This window comes from Prionailurus viverrinus, chromosome B3 (genome assembly GCF_022837055.1).
Source record: "Prionailurus viverrinus isolate Anna chromosome B3, UM_Priviv_1.0, whole genome shotgun sequence".
NCBI classification, from domain to species: Eukaryota; Metazoa; Chordata; class Mammalia; order Carnivora; family Felidae; genus Prionailurus; species Prionailurus viverrinus.
The window spans coordinates 80,259,375-80,279,783 of NC_062566.1; the positions used below are offsets into that span (position 1 = coordinate 80,259,375).

General features: G+C 39.4%; 1 pseudogene; it reads right to left on the reverse strand.

The window, feature by feature from the left end:
• Window positions 1-7,396: 7,396 nt before the first annotated feature.
• LOC125168105 (ferritin heavy chain-like) lies at window positions 7,397-8,242 on the reverse strand (annotated as a pseudogene).
• Window positions 8,243-20,409: the final 12,167 nt, after the last annotated feature.

Below are 20,409 nucleotides of genomic sequence, written 5' to 3' on the forward strand. Positions count from 1 at the left end.
TTATGTACTTATTTTGTACCAGGCACTGTACTGAGGTCTGGAAATACAAAGAAAATCAAAGAGGGCTCCCATTCTCAAGGACCTTATAGATGTGGAGAAATAGGTAAATGAGTGATTCTAGTAAGGAGTGTTAAGGGCTCTGGTTGAGGTAAGAACAAAGTGCTCTGGAAGCAAAGAACAGGGGAAGCCACAGCAGATGGGGAGGGCTGGTCAAGGATGGCTTTTGAGGGACAAGTAGGGGTCGGTCAGAGGGGTACGAAGGGCATGCCAGAGAAGGTTGAGCCTGTGGCAAAGCATAAGCACGGAGTTGTAGAACAACTTGGTGTTGTGTGAGGAGGCTTGGTGTGTGGTAGAGGAAGATGAGAGGGTTAGGCAGGAAGGAGATGGTGCGTGGCCATGTGACCAAGCAGAGAAGCTGGCACAGCACCCTGGAAGCCACCGAGGGAGTTTATATGGTGGCCATCAACCGTGTGTGTTTCAGAAGACAGTGTGGCAGATAGACTGGAGTGGGTGAGACACGAAGCTGGTGACCAGCTAAAGGCAGTGACTGGAACATGAAGAAGAGAGATGGCTAAAGAGAGATCCAAGAATGAGGATCTGCCAGCCATGGTGACTAACTGGATGTGAGGGAAGGAGAGAGGAAGCATCTAGGAGCTCTCAATTTCTGACTTGGGCTGCCCAGTGGGGAAACAGGAGAAGTGGGTTGGGGGAAAGAGACTGAGTTCTGTCTTGGACATGCTTATTTGAGAGCCTGCTGGATATAGAACAGGTGATTTAATGTGGGCAGTTCTAAGAGAATGAAATATCTAAAAGTCATGCCCTTATCGAGAAATAAAGGCAGGGTGAAGACAAAGCCACGCAGGGACTGTGTGGAGAGGTCCAAGGTGGAAGACAGGAATAATAGCACATAAGGGGTGAGCTGAGGCTAAGAAGCCAGTGGAGGAAACTGAGAAAGAACATTCAGAGAAATGAGAAGGAAACCAGGGGAGAGGGCTGTCCCAGAGGCTGAAAAAGGTGAGCCGTGCAAGGCGATGGTCATTGTGAAGAGTGTTGAGTGTGTCTGTGTGAATTGCTCACTAATTCTTCTCAAGGCTGACTTGAGAAGAAAAAGGCCAGGCTGAAAGAAAAGGTTTTACTTGAGATATGATGTTTACTCACAAACATACAAAGGCGAACTAAAGGGGTCCTTTGGGGCTGTGAATTAAAGATTTACCATTAGGACATTAAAAGCATGTAATAAAAATACAGCATCTCTTTCATTTTTTAAGTGAACAGATGGAAGTAGATGAGGTTAAGGGATGTACCAGAATCACCCAATGAAATAGATCAGGACTTGAATCCAGCTCTCTATGTATTTAGCCCACAGCTCTTTCCTCTAGATCAGTGGTGGGTTCTCAAACATCAGCTTGTACTAGAGTCACCTGGAGAGCTTTTAAAACAGGTAATGCTGACCTCTCCACCAAGGTTTTATTTATTTATTTATTTATTTATTTATTTATTTATTATTTTTTAATGTTTCAAATTTTTATTTCAATTCTAGTTAATGTATAGTAGAATTTCAGGAGTAGAATTTAGTGATTCATCGCTTACATACAATACCCAATGCTCATCATAACAAGTGCCCTTCTTTTTTTTTTTTTTACAAGTGCCCTTCTTAATACCCATCCCCCACTCGCCCATCCCCCACCCACCTCCCTCCATCAAACCTCATTTTGTTCTCTTTTGTTAAGAGTCTGTTATGGTTTGCCTCCCCCAAGATTTTAATTCAGGAGGTCTGGAGTGGGGCTTGAGAACCCACTTCTCACAACTTCCCTGTTCTCTATTGCTTCTGGCCCGGGACCACTTTGAGAACCACTATTGTATATGGCTTCTTTATCCCTAACACTTAAAAATGCTTGAGGAATCTAGAAAGCAGTTAAATCTCCCAGGTTGCTTAATCATTCTTTAAGTAACCCTCCTTATAATATTAATTTGCTTAGAAAGAATATTTTTTTCATGCATCAGAGTGTCTCTGTGGAAAGTATGAATATGGAACGGAACTTTATTCAAACCTCTGTTTTGAGCACTCTCACTCTTCTATATACTCTTGTAGCTTTGGGGGATATGGTCAAAACTCTGCTCTCAGGGAGGGTCCCTTGTGCAGGAGACACAAATATACTAGATAAATGAGTGAAATATATAATAAATTAGTGAGAGTGCTGAAGAGAAAAAGGGGAAAAGGATAGAAATGTCAGGGCAAGAGGACATGTTAAAATTTTGGGGTGCCCTGACTGGCGATCAAGGGCATGTGTCTCTTGACCTTGGGGTCATGGGTTTGAGCTCCAGAGAGATTACTAAGAAAAATAAACTTAAAAAAAAAGAGGACCTCTTAAAATTTTAAGGAGGGCGGCTGGGAGGTTAAAAGGACAACATTGACAGACTGATCTGAAGGAAGGAAAGAGTGAGTTATGTGGGTATCTAGGGGAAGAATGGTCTGCTCAGTATTCAGTGAGTGCAAAGACCCTGAGGTGGGAACACCCTTTGAGGAACAGCAAGGACTCAGTGTGAGTGACCTAAAGTGACTCAGGGGAAGACTAATAGGAAATGAAATCAGAGATAAGAGAGCACCAGATCAGTGTTGGGGATCTTAGGGCTTGATTTTTAACAACATTTAGAAAATTCTTCCATAAGATATCACTCTGTTTTTCTTGAACCAAAATGTACTATTTACTTTTGAGGGAACACTAGGTCCCAAACTTGAGCTATGGATCTCCCAGTACTAAGATCTCATTAGTGAGATCTCATTAGTGGCTAATGAGTTTGCTCAACTGCTTGTTTTACCAAAACAATTGAATGCAGACCAGCCTGGAAAGACAAACAGAGACAAATAGAGAAGGAAATGTTTCTTTGGTTACCTTTTATGTGTATGTGTGCACTATCCCATTCTCTCCCTCCCTAATCCACTGGGGCACTCCCCCCCCACCCCCCCATCTCTTCACTAAATTCCAAGAGAATTGCCCTGGCAATGTCTGCTGCATTTTTTCTGTATTACAAGTTACATTGTGTGCATTTCTGGGAAAAATTGACCCCACCCATATGAGTCGTGGGCGGTGGCTCAGACCTTTAGTTTGTCAGCCTACACTCTTTTTATGGTCAAGCCTTTTGGGGCCTGGCGCACCCCACAGCCACCTGTACTGGGGAAAAAAACGATTCATTAACACATTAAAGGACAGGCTAGCATGTTTGTCTTTCTGGCAGATTACTGAATTTATATTCAAACATAGAGAAATCTTAAAAGTAACAATTGCCACAGTCAAAGGCAAACTACTAGGCTGGATGGATCATTGTTCTAAGAAATTTTGCCTTTTTTTATGTTCTCACAAAAGCAATATGACTTGGGATAGAATTGGGTCTGAGGCACAGTGAAGTGCCTGACTATTGTCTGCAGAGCCTTGAGCTGGGTCCCGCACAAACGTGGGACTAAAAAGATGCAGTCCCGGACTCTAAGAGGTTATGTCTGAGACCTCTGAGAATGGAGCGGTATCTATGAGGATTCATGTTGTCACATCAGTACATGAGAAATAGTTTCCAGCAGAACAAAAGAGAATTCTAAGCTTTCCCTCACAATTTGGTTTTGAATCTTCAGAGACCACATCTGTTTCCTAGAACAGAAGTTAGTTTGGAAGCCATATTTATGCATTATCAAGTTATCTATGGGTAAAAATTTTAAAGCATGGGGTTCAGATGAGATCTGGCGTGTTCAGGGTGTTACGGCCATAGACTAAAGCATGGGATTCAAAAACACATGACTTTTCATCAATGACTCCCCCCCCCACCCCCCCCCCGCCAATTTGAATTGGCTCTTAGCAGCCCACACGGAATAGAGGTGACTTTCTGCAGGTGAGGTCCCCCACCTCTCTAGAGCAGGCCGTCTGTCCCACACAGAGGAATACAGTACTTGTGGACTGCTCCTAGGCACTGGTCCTGCTTCTAGGGTCTGAGGGCTTTTGGGGGCAGGGACAATTATTTTGTTGATCCTTAAAATCTTAGATGTTACGGCCCCGAAGTGCCCTTAAAGGTCATTTAGCCAACTACTCCATCTATGCTTAAAGCATGCCTCAGTATCCTCACCAAGAGGTCTAGCAACTTTGGTGAAACACCTCTAGTGTTTGTACCTAGGAATAGTATTAGGTGAGAAGGGAGACCCCAATTTCACTTACTCAGGAAGTGAGATAAGTTTATGTAGGAGATAAGTTTTGATGTAGTTAATTTGTTCAGTTCAAATGTAATTCAGTTCAATTAAAAGAGAGGAAAAGGAAGCTTGACTAATGTCTCTTTTCTTTTGTCAAAGGAAACCATATTGTGGATGGAGAATCAAGAATATCTTTTTGGAAAATAGTTAAATGGCAAGCACCCTACACTTGTATTTCCCTCCTAATGAGAAAAACAACCCCAAATGTCTGACCATAATAGCGTAATGCTTAATAGTGCCCCACAACCCCAAAAGCCATAACTTCTTGTCTCCACCAACAAAAACAAATTTTATGGCCCAGTCTTTAAATGAATCACTCTGTGGAAATGATAGCAAATGTAATAATGCCAGACAGCTGCAATTATCTAAATGTTTCCCTATTAGCCATTTGAATGGCTAAAGCTTGATAATCAAATCAGAGTGAACGCTAATTGAAATCTAATAGAGCTTACATCCATGTGATTAGGTATCAGAATTTGACTCCAATATTGTTAAATTACAGACAAGGCCCATCAAATCACACTAAAAATAAATATTGTAACCTCAATGGCAAAAGGAGATGGATTTTTTCAATAAACAGAGAGCAAACTGGAACCTGTTTGTACGGTGTCACTGCCACCTAGTGAGACTTAGTGGAACTGCAGAGACAGTCTGTCTTTGGAAGTGGGGCACAGCCATTTCTATTTTCCCAGCACAAGGAGTTTCTTGACAACGGAGAATATGAATAACGATCATTTCCAAAAGAGGCAGCCAAGAAGATTCCAGCTGGAAGGGTGTATGTTGGCAAGAACTAGAGGTGAGGTTGGATGGACTTGGGGGGACTGCCTATAGAAATGAGACTTAACACTCCCCGTGTCCCAGGTGACTTTTTTCCTCTCCTAGTTCTGCTAATAGAAGATTCACTTTCTGTTGGTAATACCTCTAGAATAAATAACATTTATTGAATCTCTAATATGAACACAGTCTCAAAATCCTGTTGAGTAACAGGAGTATAAAATGTGGTCCCTTCCCCAGGGAGTTTGTAATTGTAATAGGTTCTGTGGGGACATTAGAGAAAAACACATGCTACCTTATACCAGCAGTTATGGACTGACTTCTGTCGTAGAGTAGTCTCTGAAGAAAGAATGCTTGCAATGTAAATTTTTGGAGGCTTTGCATGTATGACGATGCCTTTGTCCTACACTCATGCTTAAGACAGTTTGGTTAGATAGGATATAATCTTCTCTCACTTGTTGAGTATATAGGGAAGCTTGATTTGTAAAATCTATGCCCCTGGGACGTGAGAGGTAATAGAGGGGTGGCAAATCAAATTAGTTGCTTAATTTACTAACTGCATAGAAACTTAAAAACATAAAGACTGAAGTCTACATATGTGCATACTGGATTTGGACTGAATTAGCCCTGACTTTTTTTCAAAAATTTTTGGTAAAATATTCAAAAGATAAAAATTGTCATCCGAATCATGTTGAAGTGTGCAGTTCAGTGGCATTAGTTATGTTTGTATGGTTGAGCAACTATCACCACGATCCATCTCCAGAACTCTTTTCATCTTACAAAACTGAAGTTTCATACCCATTAAACAGTAACTCCCTATTCCCCATCTCCCTAGCCCCTGGAAACCACCATTCTACTTTCTGTCCCTATGATTTTGACTACTCTAGGTACCTCATATAAATGGAGTCATACAGCATTAGTCTTTTTGTGGCTGTCTTGTTTCACTTAGCATAATGTTCTCAGGGTTCATCCATGTGTAGCATATATCAGAATTTCCTTCTTTGTTAAGGCTGAATATTCTGTTAGAAGTGTATACCACATTTTGCTTATTTATCTGTTTATGGACCGATGGGTTGCTTCCATGTTATGGACCGTTGAGTTGATTTAGCTATTGTGAATAATGATGCTCTGAACATGGGTGTGCAAATATATCTTTGAGCCCCTGCTTTCGATTCTTTTAGGTGTGTGCCCATCAGTGGAATTGCTGAATCGTATGCTACATCTATTTTTAATCTTTTGTGGAACTGCCATACTGTTTTCCACAGCGGCTGCACCATTTGACATTCACACCAACAGTGCACAAGGGTTCCAATTTATTCACATCCTTACCAACATTTTTTATTTCAAATTTTAAAAAGTTATTTTAAGTATCTTCCGTTCCCAGTATGGGGTTCAAACTCACAACCCTGAGATTAAGAGTTGCATGCTCTACTGACCGAGACAGCTAGGCATCCCTTACATTTTTTCATTGTAGCTATCCCAATAGATATGAAGTGCTATCCCACTGTGGTTTTGCTTTACATTTCCCTAATGATTACAATGTTAAGCATCTTTTCATGCGCTTACTGTCCATTTGAATATCTTCTTTGAAGAAATGTCTATTTAAGTCCTTTGCCCATTTTTGAATCAGGTTATTTAAAAAATTTTTTTAAACATTTATTTTTGAGAGACACAGAGAGAGAGAGCAAAAGCAGGAGAGGAGCTGAGACAGAGGGAGACACAGAATCCAAAGCAGGCTCCAGGCTCCGAGCTGCCAGCACAGAGCCCGACGCGGGGCTCAAACCCATGGACCGTGAAATCATGACTTGAGCTGAAGTCAGCCAGTCAACCAACTGAGTCACCCAGGTGCCCCCGAATCAGGTTATTTGTTTCTTTGTTGTTCAGTTTTAGAGTTCTCTATGTATTTTGTTTTAAAGTTTATTTATTTTTGAGACAGAGAGAGACAGAGCATGAACGGGGGAGGGTCAGAGAGAGAGGGAGACACAGAATCTGAAACAGGCTCCAGGCTCTGAGCGGTCAACATAGAGCCTGATGCGGGGCTCGAACTCATGGACCGCAAGATCATGACCTGAGCCGAAGTCGGATGCTCAACCGACTGAGCCACCCAGGCGCCCCTGTATTTTGGACATTAATCCCTTAGCAGGTATATAGTTGGCAAATATTTTCTCCCATTCTAGGGATTGCCTTTTCATTCTGTCACAAAAGTCTCATTTTTGGAGGGAGTACCAAATTGCTTTATTTGAAGCAATGGTACAAATGAAAGACCCTAAGTATTCATTTTGGTAAGACCTATAGAAAAGGTAAAGGTAACCCCAACATGCATGCACTACCTTGGTGACCAGGAAGTCACCTCTGTGGCTATGACCAGGGAAGTTACCCTCAGTCTAAGTCTTAGCTCTTGTTATCACTGTCTGTCTGTGCGTACTTGTCAAACAGACACTCTGCCGTGCCAGATTTCTTGTACAAGTTGGTTATGTGGTCATCCGATTCTTTGGTGGATTTTACCTGCTAATTCAGGTGGTGAGTCTCGGTGAAGTCACACAAGTAGGGTTTTTTGTCGGTGGCCATTCTGGCCATTACCAGTAGTGACTGATTCATGCTTTCCAAGTAAAATGCATACTCCATTGCATTCAGCCTGTTTTCCCAGTCCTTTCTGGTCGTTTCTTGATAGCCTTAAGGAGGATGTGGTCATTGGTTCTGCAGCTTCATCAGTTTCTCAGCTTTTTCTCTCTCTTCATGAGATTGGTGAGGAAAATATTCGTTGAAGTTCTTCAAAGCCACACCACTGAGGTCCAAGTAGTAAGACATGGATAGGTAGATGTAGGAGGTGTAGAGTTTCAGGCTGATCTGGCAGTGGATAGTGGCCTCTGAGTCCTGGTGGTATTTCCGGCCCATCCGTGTGGGAGACGAGGAGGTCACAGTGAGCAGCTGAAGAGAGGCAACAGCAGCTGCCCCCACCCTCTCGCTGGAGAGGGGTGATGGCCTTGGGGCAGTCTGAAACTGTGAGGCGGTGCCCAGGGCTGGCTCTGAGCAGCCAGCGGGGGTTTGGGTTAGCGCCTTTTCCCTCCAGGCACTGTCAAAGCAGGAAACCATGGCAACTCTCAGGAAAGGCTGTTCAAAGTGTCCTTTGATGCACAAAAGTTTGACGTTTTCTTGAAGTCTGACTTGTCTATTTTGTCTTTTGTTGCTTGGGCCTTCGGTGTCATATCCAGGAATCGTTGTCAAATCCAATGTCATGAAGCTTTTGCTCCATGTTTTCTTCTAAGAGTTTTATGTTTAGGTTGGTGGTCAATTTTGACTTAATTTTTGTATATGGTGTTAGGTAAGAGTCCAAGATCATTCTTTTGCACGTGGATGTCCAGTTTTCACATCACCATTTGTTGGAAAGACCATCCTTTCCCCATTGAATGGGGAAAAGGCTTTGGCACCCTTGTCAAAAATCAGTTGTCCATATATATGAGAAGATTTATTTCTGGGCTCTCTATTCAATTCCATTGGTCTCTATGTCTATCTTTATGCCACCACCACCCTGTTTTGATTACTGTAGTGTTACAGTAAGTTCCAAAATCAGGATGTAGGAGAGTTCCAATTTTGTTCTTTTTCAAGATGGTTTTAGCTACTCTGGGTTCCTTGAAATTCCATATGAATTTCAGGATCATTTTTTTATATTTCTGCAAAAGATGTCATTGGCATTTTGACAGGGATTACATTGAGTCTATAGATCATTTTGAGTAGTAAGGATATTTTAACCATATTAACTCTTCTAATTCATGAGCATGGGATATGTTTCAATTTATTTATGTCTTTAATCTCAGTAATGTCTTTTAGTTTTCATTGTATAAGTCTTTTATCTCCTTAGGTAGCTAATTCTTACGTATTTTACTCTTTTTGATGCTATTATAAGTAGGACTGTTTTTTTAAATTTTTATTTATTTGTTTTTTATTTTGAGAGAGAGAGAGAGTGTTGGGGGGGTGGGGAGGGGCAGAGAGAGAGGGAGAGAGAGAATCCCAAGCAGGGGATGCGGAACTTGATCTCATGAATCAGAACCACAAGATCATGACCTGAGCCGAAATCAAGAGTTGGATGCTAAACCAACTGAGACACCCAGGTGCCCCTATTTTTATTTTTTATTTAGTTTTTAGAAGTTTATTTATTTCTTTTGAGAGAGAAAGAGAGAACAGGGGAGGGGCACACACAGGGGAAGAGAAAGAGAGAGAGAGAGAGAGAGAGAGAGAGAGAGAGAGAGAGAATCCCAAGCAGGCTCCAAGCTGCCAGCACGGAGTCCAACATGGGGCTTGATCCCACAAACTGAGAGATCATGACCTGAGCCAAAATCAAGAGTCAAACACTTAACCAACTGAGCCACCCAGGTGCCCCAGTAGAACTGTTTTTTTTTTAATTTCCTTTTTAGTTTGTTCAATATTAGTGTATAGAAATTCAACTGATTTTTGTGTGTACTTTATATCCTGCTGTTTTGCTGAATTAATTTATTCTAACAATTTTTTTTGTGAAATCTTTAAGGTTTTTTACATATAAGATCACATTATCTGTGAATAGAGATAATTTTACTTATTTCTTTCTGATTTAGATGTTCTTTTGTTCTTTCTTTCTCCTAGTTTGGTGTGCATGTGCATGTGCGTGTGCATGTGCGTGTGCATGTGTGCGTGTGTGTGTGTGTGTGTGTGTGTGTGTTTATCCTAAAAGAATGTTGAATTTTTATCAAATACTTTTGCTGCATCAATTGAGATGATCATGAAGGGTTTTTTCCTTCATTCTGTTAATATGGTGTATTATACTGATCAATTTTTATATGTTGAACCCTCCTTGAATTCCAGGAATAATTCCCACTTAGCAATGATGTATTATCCTTTTATTATGCTGTTGAGTTTGATATGGAGTTTCCTCAAAAAGTTAAAAATAGAACTGCCCTACAACCCAGCAATTGCACGACTAGGTATTTATCCAAAGGATGCAAAAAATACAGATTCAAAGGGATACGTGCACCCTGATGTTTATAGCAGCATTATCAACAATAGCCAAACTATGGAAAGAGCCCAAATGTCTATCGACTAATGAATGGATAAAGAAGATGTAGTATATACACAAATATGCAATGGAATATTACTCAGCCATCAAAAATAACGAAATCTTGCCAATTGCAATGATATGGATAGAGCTAGAGTGTATTATGCTAAGCTCAATATGTCCATCAGAGAAAGACAAATACTGTATGATTTCACTCATATGTGGAATTTAGGAAACAATCAGATGAACATATGGGAAGCAGGAAAAAAAAAAGAGAGAGGGAAGCAAACTACAAGAGCCTCACAAAGATAGAGAACAAACTGAAGACTGATGGAGGGAGATGGGTGGGGTAAATGTGTAAATGGGTGATAGGCATTAAAGAGGACACTTGCTGTAATGAACATTGGGTGTTACATGTAAGTGATGAATCGCTAAATTCTACTCCTGCAATCAGTATTATACTTTATGTTAACTAACAAGAATTTAAAGAAAATTTTGACCAAAAATGCTGTCGAATTTGGTTTGCCAGTATTTCTTGAGAACGTTTGCGTCAATGCTCATAAGAGATAATAGTCTGTGGTTTTCTTTTTTTGTAGTGTCATTGACTGGCTTTGGTATCACAGAAATGCTGATCTCATGAGATTAGAAGTGTTCTCCCCTCTTCAGTTCTTTCAAAAGTTTGAGAAGGATTGGTATTAGCTCTTCTTTAAATGTTTGGTAGAATTCACCATGGAGCCATCAGGTCTAATGCTTTTATTTTGGGGGAGGTTTTTGATTACTGATTCAATTTCCTTATTTGTTACAGGTCTATTCAGATTTTCTATTTCTTATTTAAACTTGGCAGTTTTCGTGTTTTCTAGGAATTTGTCCACTTCATCTAGGTTATCGAATTTGTTGGCATATAGTTGCTCACAGTGTTCTCTTATAATAATTTTTATATCTGTAGATTCAGCGGTAATATCCCCACTTTCATTTATTTTTATTTTTTTGTTTTTTTAAAATAATTTGTGTCTTTTCTTTTTTCCTATTCAATCTAGCTAAAGGTATATTAATTTGCTGATATTTTTGAAAAACCAACTTTTGGTTTTATTGATTTTCTCCATTGTTTATTACATTTATTACTCTAACCCTTTATTACATTCATTTATGCTCAATATTATCTTCTCCTCAGCTAGTTTTGAGTTTATTGTTACTTTGTTTCTTAGTTTCTTAGGTTGTTAAGTTAGGTTATTGATTTGAGATCTTTCTTGTTTTTTTAATATAAACATTTATAGCTATAAATTTCCCCCTTAACAATCCTTTTGCTGTGTCCCATAAGTTTTGGTATGTTGTGTTTTCATTTTCATTAGTTTCTAACTATTAGAAAATTAGAAATTAGAAAACGTCCTTTGTGATTTCATTTTTGATTCATTGGTTATTTAAGAGTGTGTTGTTTAATTTCTATAAATTTATTAATGTTCCAGTTTTCCTTCTGTTACTGATTTCTAACTTCATCTTGTGATGAGAGAAGATATTTTGTATGCTATCCATCTTTTAAAGTATTTTGAGGCTTCATCTGTGGCCTAACATATAGCTTATCCTGGAAAATGTCCAATGTGCACTTAAGGAGAATGTGTACACTGGTGTTGGGTAGAGTGTTCTCTATATGCCTTTCAGATCTATTTGATTTATTGCGTTCAAATCCTCCCTTTAATTATCTTCTATTTGTTCTATTAATTATTAAGAATAAGGTATTAAAGTCTCCAACTATTATTGTGGAACTTCCACTTTCCCCTTCAATTCCATCAGTTTCTGCTTTATATATTTTGATTTTCATTATTAGGTGCATAAATGTTTACAATTATTATCCTCTTATTGTATTCAACCACTTACTAATACATAATGTCTTTCTTTGACTCTTGCAAGCTTTTTAAATGTTTATTTATTTTCGAGAGAGAGAGAGACAGAGTGCAGAGTGCAAGCAGGGGAGGGGCAGAGAGAGAGACATAGAATCCAAAGTAGGCTCCAGGCTCTGAACTGTCAACACAGTCCAAAGAGGGGTTTGAACTCATGAACCTGGATTTCTTGACCTGAGCTGAAGTTGGATGCTTAACCGGCTGAGCCACGCAGGCACCCCATCTTGCAAACTTTTAAAAATTTAAAGCCTATTTTGGGGGGTGCCTGGTGGCTCAGTTGGTTAAACCTCCAACTCTTGATTTCCGCTCAAGTCATGTTCTCACAGAATCACTTCTTGGCCTTTTGGCTAAGATCAAGTGAAGTCACATTCTCATGGTTCATGAGTTTGAGCCCTGCATTGGGCTCCATGCTGACAGTGCAGAGCCTGCTTGGGATTCTCTCCCTTCCCCTACCCCTCTATTCCCCCTGCACGTGCTCTCTTTATATAAATAAATAAATAAATAAATAAATAAATAAATAAATAAACAAACAAACACACTTTTTAAAAAGTCTATTTTGTCCAATATTAGTATAGCCACCTCTGCTTTGTTTTGGCTACTATTTGCATAGAAAGACTTTTTTTTAATCCTTTCACTTTCAACCTATTTGTGTCTTTGGATCTAAAGTGAGTCTCTGAAAAAAATAAAATAAAATGAATCTACAGTAGAGAGCATAGAGCTAAATCATTATTTTAAGTCCATTCTGTCAACCTCTGTATTTTGATTGGAGAGTTTAATCTATTTACATTTGAAGTAATAACTGATAAAGAGGAACTCCTGTCATTTTGCTATGTGTTTTTGTATGCCTAATAGCTTTTTTTGTCCCTTATTTCCTGCATTACTGTTTTCTTTTGTGTTTAGCTGATATTTTTTGTAGTAAAATGCCTTAATTCCCTTCTTCTTTTGTGTATATTCTGTAACTATTTTCTTTGTGGTTGCCATGGGAATTAGATTTGACAGCTTAAAGTTATAAACATTCTAATTTCAATTTATGCCGGCTTAACTTTAATAACGTACAAAAACTGTGCTCCTATATAGCTCCCTCCCCATTACTTTTAGTTATTGATGTCACAGGATCCATCTTTATACGTGGTGTGTCCCAAACCATAAACTAATAATTGTTATTTATAATGTATTAGTCAGTTGTGTAGGAAATAAAATGTGGAATCATAAATCAGTTATAAGAATATGAGCTTTAGATTAATGATTGTTTTGTTTTTTTTTAATGTAGTATTCTTGGGGTGCCTGGCTGACTCAGTCAGTGGAGCTTGCAACTCTTGATCTTGGGGTTGTAAGTTTGAGCCCTATGTTGGGTGGAGAGATTACTTAAAAATAAAATCTTAAAAATGTATTATTCTCTTAAATCATGTAGAAAGCAAAAAGTAGAGTTATGAACCATTTTTTACAGATGATACTCGTTTTATAGTTGCCCACATATTTGCCTTCACAATATCTTTATTTCTTCACACAGCTTTGAGTTATAGGCTAATGTCTTTTCATTTCAACCTGCAGGACTCCCTTTAACATTTCCTGCAGGGTAGGCCTAGTGGTAACAAATTCCCTCATCTGAGGCTGTCTCATTTCTGAAGGACACTTTTGCCAGATACAAGATTCTTGGTTCACAATTTTTTCGTTTAGCACTTTGAATATTTCAGTCCACTGCCTTCTGGCTCTCACGGTATCTGATGAGAAATCTGTGAATAATGTTATGGAGGGTCCCTGATATGATGAGTTACTTCTCTTTTGGTGTGTTTAAGATTCTCTCTGTTCTTTTTCTTTCAATAGATTGATCACAATGTATCTTGGTGTGGGTCTCTTTTGATTTCATACTACTTGGAATTTGTTGAGCTTGCTGGGTGTTTATATTCATAGCTCATCAAACTTGGCAAGTTTTCAGCCCTTATTTCTTTAAATAATCTCTTCTCCTTTCTCTTTCTTATTTTGAGACTCCCACACTGTGTGTGATGGTTTGCTTGATGGTAGACCCTGTTCACTTTCCTTTAATCTTTTTTCTTTCCATTCCTCAGACTCGATAGTTTCCATTGTTCTTTCTTCAAATTTGCTAATTCTTTCTTCTGCCTGCTCAAATCCATCTCTGAAAATTTTATTTTAGTTATTGTGTTTTTGGGCTCTAGAATCTCTTTTTGGTTTCTTTTGGTTACGATGGGGATTAGATGGGGTAATCATCTCCCTATTGATATGTCTACTTTGTTCAGACATTGTGTAGTAGGTCCACCTATTGAGACGGGTCTGTTGGTATGGTTTTTTTCTTCTTCCTGTTTCTTTGTATGCCTTGTGGGTTTTGTTGTTGTTGTTGTTGAAAACATGAGTATTTGAATCTAATGATATGGCCTAACTCTGGAAATCAGATTCTCTTCCTTTCCCAAGATTTTTTGGCTTTTGGTTTTGTTTTGTTTTGCTTTTCAGAAAACTTGTAGGCTGGGGTGCCTGGGTGGCTCAGTTGGTTAGGTGTCCGACTCATGGTTTGGGTTCAGGTCATGATCTCATGGTCATGAGATCAAGCCCTGTGTTTGGCTCTGCGCTGAGTATGGAGCCTGTGGGGATTCTCTCTCTCTCTGACCCTCCCCTGCTCCTATTCTCTCTCTCTCTCAAAATAAATAAACATTAAAAAAAATTGTAGGCTTTCTCTGTGAAGGGTCAGCCTGCAGTATAGAATTAAGGTGCTCTCAGGTCATTTTTTGAGTCTGTGCTTTTCTCTGGGGACATATGGTGCCTTTCTTTTTCATTTCCTTTTTTTAATGTTCATTTATTTTTGAGAGAGAGAGAGACTGTGCGCAGGGAGGGGCAGAGAGAGAGGGGGTGACAGAGGATCCAAAGTAGGATCCGTGCTGACAGCAGTGAGCCTGATGTGGGCCGCAGACTCACAAACTGTGAGATGATGACCTGAGCCGAAGTCAAACACTTAACCGACTGAGCCGCCCGGGTGCCCCTATATGATGCCTTTCTAATTTTGTAATGTCTACACCCAACATGGGGCTTGAACTCACAACCCCGAGATCAAGAGTCACATGCTCTTCTGAGTGAACCAGCTAGGTGCCCCTGAATGCCCTAGTCTTTAATGTCTGACTCCCAAAATGGGAAAAAGAAGAAAATGAAGAGGTGGCAGGGTGGGGTGGGGGGGGGTGGGGAGATGGTCTAGTCCTCTAAATTTCATTGACATTGCTTCAGTCAGATGGGGAGAGGCGTGCAACAATGTGAGGTGAGGGGGCCCACGGGGCAGTGCAATAATAGCTGTCCATCTCTGTGTCTGCACCTGTGTGATCAGATGCAGCGATTAGGGAATCAGGGTACAGATCCCCAGTATTTGGAGGACAGAATCCTTATTGCAAACACTGGCTTCCATAGTTGTATGCAGGCTGCTGCAGGAATGCCCATAGAGCTGTCTGCCTGTAGGGCTGGAGGGTAAAGGATGTGCAGCTGCTATTGAACTGAGAGTTGAAATGGACCCAAATTAACCTGTTTGCTATCCAGGCATTTCCCTGTAAGTTCAAACCTTTCGTAGACTCCAGAGCTCCAAAATAGTTACATCAGACAGATTCTACCAGTGTAGTTGTTGTCTAGGTTAGGAGACAGATTTCTGGTGCTTCTTATCTACTATGTTCCCAGAATCCTTTTTTCAGCCTTGATTTTTTTTTTAAACTTGTTCCATCTCAAAGGGAAATTTTTAAATGACATAAAATCAAATTATAAATGACATAAAACCAAATTACAAAAGTTAACTTATTTCCCCTTTCACATTGCATTCATAAATCATCATGTTGTACACTTGATTTTTTTAATTTTAGTTCCAGTTAACATAGTGTTTTATTAGTTTCAGGTATAAAATATAGTGACTCAACAGTTCCATGTATCACTCAGTGCTCATCAAGATAGAATACTCTTTTTTTTTTAATTTATTTTTTTTTTATTTTAGAGAGAGAGAATGAGTTGGGGAGAGGGGCAGAGGGGGAGAGAGAGGATCCCAAGTAGGCCCCATGCTCAGCGCAGAGCCCGACACAGGGCTTGATCCCACAACCCTGGGATCATGACCCAAGCTGAAATCAAGAGTCAGATGCTCAGCTGACTGAGCCACTCAGGCTCCCCTCAAGATAAGTGAGTGTACTCTTAATCCCCTCCACCTATTTCACCCATCCCCCTACCCACCTCCCCTCTGGTAAACATCCAATTGTTCTCTATAGTCAAGAGTTTGTTTTTTGGTTTGTCTCTCTCTTTTTTCCCCCTCTTTGCTCATTTGTTTTGTTTCTTAAATTACACATATGAGTGAAGTCATATGGTATTTGTCTTTGTCTGACTGGCTTATTTTGCTTAGAATTTTACTCTCTGGATCTATCCATGTTGTTACAAATGGCAAGCTTTCATTCATTTTTATGGCTGAATAGTATTCCATTGTGTGTGTGTGTGTGTGTGTGTGTGTGTGTGTGTGTATCTATCTCACATCTTCTTTATTCATTTATCTTGAATAATTGAAAATTTCAATTATCTTGAAACTTGGGCTGTTCCCAAAACTGGGCTATTGTAAATAATGCTGCAATAAACATAGGGGTGTAGATATCCCTTTGAATTAGTGTTTTTGTATTTTTTGGGTAAATACCCAGTAGTGTGATACTGTATTGTAATGTAGTTCTATTTTACCTTTTTGAGGGAATATTCATACTGTCTTCCACAGTGGCTGTACTAGTTTGCATCCCCACCAACTGTGCACAGGGCTACTTTTTCCGCATCCTTGCCAATACTTGTTGTTTTTGTGTTTTTGATCTTAGCCACTTTGACAGGTGTGAGGTGATATCTCATTGTAGTTTTTGTTTTTAATGCTTATTTTATTTTTGAGAGAATGTGTGCACACTCAAGTGGGGGAGGGGCAGAGAGAAGAAAACAGGATCCAAAGTGGGTTCCACGCTGGCATCAGAGAGCCAGATGTGGGGCTCAAACTCACAAACTGTGAGATAGTGACCTGAGTTGAAGTTGGACACTTAACTGACTGAGCCACCCAGATGCCCCTCTCACTGTAGTTTTGATTTGCATTTCTCTGATGATGAGTGATGTTCAGCATCTTTTTTTGTGTGTCTGTTGGCCATCTGAATGTCTTCTTTGGAGAAATGTCTGTTCATGTCTTTTGCCCACTTTTAAAGTGGATTACATGGGAGTTATTTTGGTGTTGATTTGTATGTTCTTTTTTTAATTATTATTTTTTTAAAGTTATTTTTGAGAGAGACAGAAACAGAGCATAAGCAGACTTAAGCAGCACCCTGAGTTGTAGAAGTTCTTTATATTTACTAACTATATATATTTACTTTATATATACTAACCCTTTATCGGCTATGTTGTTTGCCAATGTCTTCACCCATTCTGTAGGTTGTCTTTTAGTTTTGTTTATTGTTTTCTTTGATGTAGAAGCTTTTTATTTGATGTCCCAGAGTTTCTTTTTGCTTTTATTTCTCTTGCCTCAGGAGACATATCTAGAAAAATGTTGTTATGGCCAATGTTGGAGAAATTACTGCCTATACTGTGTTCTAGGATTTTGATGGTTTCCTGTCTCACATTTAGGTCCTTAATGTGAGAGCTTATTTTTGTGTATGGTGTAAAAAAGTGGTCCAGTTTCATTCTTTTGCATGTAATTGTCCAGTTTTCCCAGCATCATTTGTTGAAGAGACTGTCTTTTTCCCATTGCATATTCTTGCCAACATTGTCAAAGATTAATTGACCTTCTAATTTTGTGTTTATTTATGGGCTTTATATTCTGTTCTGTTGATCTATGTGTCTATTTTTGTGCCAGTACCGTACTGTTTTGAGTACTAGCTTTACGTGCCCCACCCCCTGCCCAATCACATTTCAGGCCAGGTGACTCCTGCACAGCAGATGTAGGGGAGGCTAGCCTTATGGAGAGTAAAAGCAGACCAATTCAGTGGAAGCAGTTATTCTGGAAACCCTGATGGCAGCTATAGCTCCAGGTTAGTAAAATTACATTTGCTTCTCATTAATCACAATTATCAGCTACCAATTCAGAGTGTCATTGTTTTTATTAAGTTTTTGGAAGGATTCAGAATATGTAGATCTACAGAATATTAAATATAGCCCTAATGTTTGCAAGTGAGGATCTTCCCAAAGTGAATTTTTTACTTGGTAGCCCTTCTAATTAAAAGTGGTCATTGTGCCTGGGTGGTTCAGTTGGTTGGGCCTCCAACTTCGGCTCAGGTTGTGATCTCACAATTTGTGAGTTTGAGCCCCATGTCGGGCTCTTTGCTGTCAGTGGGGAGCACACTTTGGATCCTCTGTCTCCCTCTGTCTCTGCCCTTCCCCTGCTTGTGCGTGTGCATGTGTTCTCTCTCTCTCTCTCTCTCTCTCTCTCTCTCTCTCTCAAAAATAGACATTAAAAAAACAAAATAGTCATTGTAAGCTTTTTATTTCAAAATAATTTTGTATCCTCAAAGTTGCAAACACAGTATAAAGTTCCTGTGGATCCTTTACTCCACTTCCTCCAATGATAACACTATCAAAACCAGTCAGTGGACATTGGTAAATACTAACAATAATTCAGATTTTATTTAGATTTCACAGTTCTTACAAATACTGATTTGGAGGGTGGTTTGCTGCATAGTTCTATGAAATTTTCAAATATATGGATTTGTGTAACCACTGGCACAGTCAGGATATAGAACTGGTCCACTGCCACAAGGAAGTTCCCTTGTATCATCCCTGAAAGTCACACCCTCCCTGTCACCCAATCTCTTCTCCATCACTATAACTTTGTCATTTTGAGAATGTTATGTAAAAGAAAATTATACAATGTGTCAACTTTTGAGATTGACTTTTTCACTCAGTAGAAGGCTCTTAAGACCCATTCAGGTTGTTGCATGTGTTAATAGTTCTTTTTTATTAACGAGTAATTAACGAGTAGTATTCCATTATATGAGTGTACCGCAGTGTATCCATTCACCTACTGGGGGATATTTGAGTTGTTTCTAGTCTTTGACTCTTACAAATAATACTGCTGTAAGCATTTATGTTTTTATAAACATACAGGTTTGTATGAACACAAGCTTCACTTCTCTAAGATAAATACCCAGTTTTATACAGTTTCAAGGGTTAAGTAAGATTAATTTAAAATACTTTGTATTGGCAATGTTCAGTTTAAATTTGTTATGTTATTCTGAACTATATTAACAATGGTAAACAGTGACAAAAGACTGAAACAATTATAGGGAAAGAAGTGATAAGCGTTGGTGGCAGATGGGATGTGAAGGGGACCCTGTTTTGAGTTTTTTCTTTTGGAGAAAATAAAATGATGTTTGTTTGGTAGCAGAGAGTGTGAGATTCTGCAGCACCTCTTGTATAGTGGGCATGTGAGGTTGAATTAAAAGCAAAAGATTGAAATATCTTGGTACATTGGCAGTGCACCACCCTCTGGAGGGTATCTAGAATTAGTGGGGAGAATATTAATAGGAAGATGAACAGGGGTGGCTGGGTGGCTCAGTCAGTCAGGTGTCTGACTTTTGACTTCTGCTCAGGTCATGGTCTTGAGGTTTATGGGTTCGGCCCCGCATCAGGCTCAGCATTCATAGTGAGGAGACTGCTTAGGATTCTCTCTCTCAGCCCCTCCCATTCACAGGCACGCATGCACACACACACACACACACACACACACACACACACACACACACTCTCTCTCTCTCTCTCTCTCTCTCTCTCTAAAAATAAATAAATAAACTTAAAAAATAGGAAGATGAACAGAGACTACAAGAAAGATAGATTCCTTCATTCATTCATATGTCCCACAAATATTTACTGGCCCCTACTTACGTTAAGTTTTATGTGACACATGAGACCTCCTAAGGAATGAAGACTCAAAAAATGGCAAAACCTATTTGCTCTTGTATAAAGTTGAACAAAGGCAAGTGTGCAGAAGTGACTAGACTGTGGGGCAGCTGAAGGGAGAGGATGCTTTTAACAAGGTCTGCTTGTGTAGGATTTTCTGGGTCTCAGCTTCTCGTCCTTGATGATAAGAATGTTACTTTCCTTTTTGCATTGGGAGGACATCTGTGCATGGGAATTTCATCTCCTGCTTTTAAGAACCAGAAGGAAAGTCAGAGTCTTTTTCTTATATTCACTGTTTTCCAGTGCCTTTAACTCAAAATAGTCTATATGTCAAAGCAGCATATTTTGGGGTTAACATGCCCTGAACCTCTTCACATTCAAAGGAAGAAGGAATTTTTTTCATCAGAGCCCAAACCTATGGTAGTCATAACAGTGTACATTGAATTTCTCTTACTTTATATAACTGTCTATTTTCTACTCCCAGTGAAACAGCTTGGAAATGGAAAGGTACTATGGAAATATAAGTTGGTGTTATTATTGATTTTGTGGCTCCCACTGTGCCTCTCACACACCATGATGATAAAATATATCTATTCTCTAAAGAGAGGCAT